This window comes from Fulmarus glacialis, unplaced genomic scaffold (assembly GCF_000690835.1).
Source record: "Fulmarus glacialis isolate BGI_N327 unplaced genomic scaffold, ASM69083v1 scaffold18877, whole genome shotgun sequence".
Lineage (NCBI taxonomy): Eukaryota > Metazoa > Chordata > Aves > Procellariiformes > Procellariidae > Fulmarus > Fulmarus glacialis.
In genome coordinates this window covers 1780-2010 of record NW_009225291.1, presented here as the reverse complement: position 1 = coordinate 2010, position 231 = coordinate 1780, and the positions used below count along the sequence as shown (strand labels likewise).

Sequence of the window (231 nt, the reverse complement as noted above, 5' to 3'; positions counted from 1 at the left end):
GCCCCAGCACCAGCCCCTTACGTGCCGCTGCAGTGTGCCAGCCAGGACACAGGCCAAGGCGGCCCACGGGGACAACCGGCTGCAGCGGGCCTGGGGCTCGCCGACCAAAGCTGGGCACAAGCACTTCCCCCTCCAGGGCAAGGGGTGCTCTGCAACACCCCAACGAGCAGCAGGCGCTGCCGCAGCTCCCACTGCCCAACCTTGGCATGCACAGCGCTGGCTGGGAGACGC

General features: G+C 70.1%; 1 protein-coding gene across 1 annotated transcript in view; it reads right to left on the bottom strand.

Annotated features, from left to right (window-relative positions):
• Positions 1 to 231, bottom strand: part of VPS33B (vacuolar protein sorting 33 homolog B (yeast)) — a gene marked incomplete at both ends in the record, with an annotated part of 6835 nt that overhangs the window by 5045 nt on the left and 1559 nt on the right. The gene's annotated exons all lie outside the window — the stretch shown is intronic.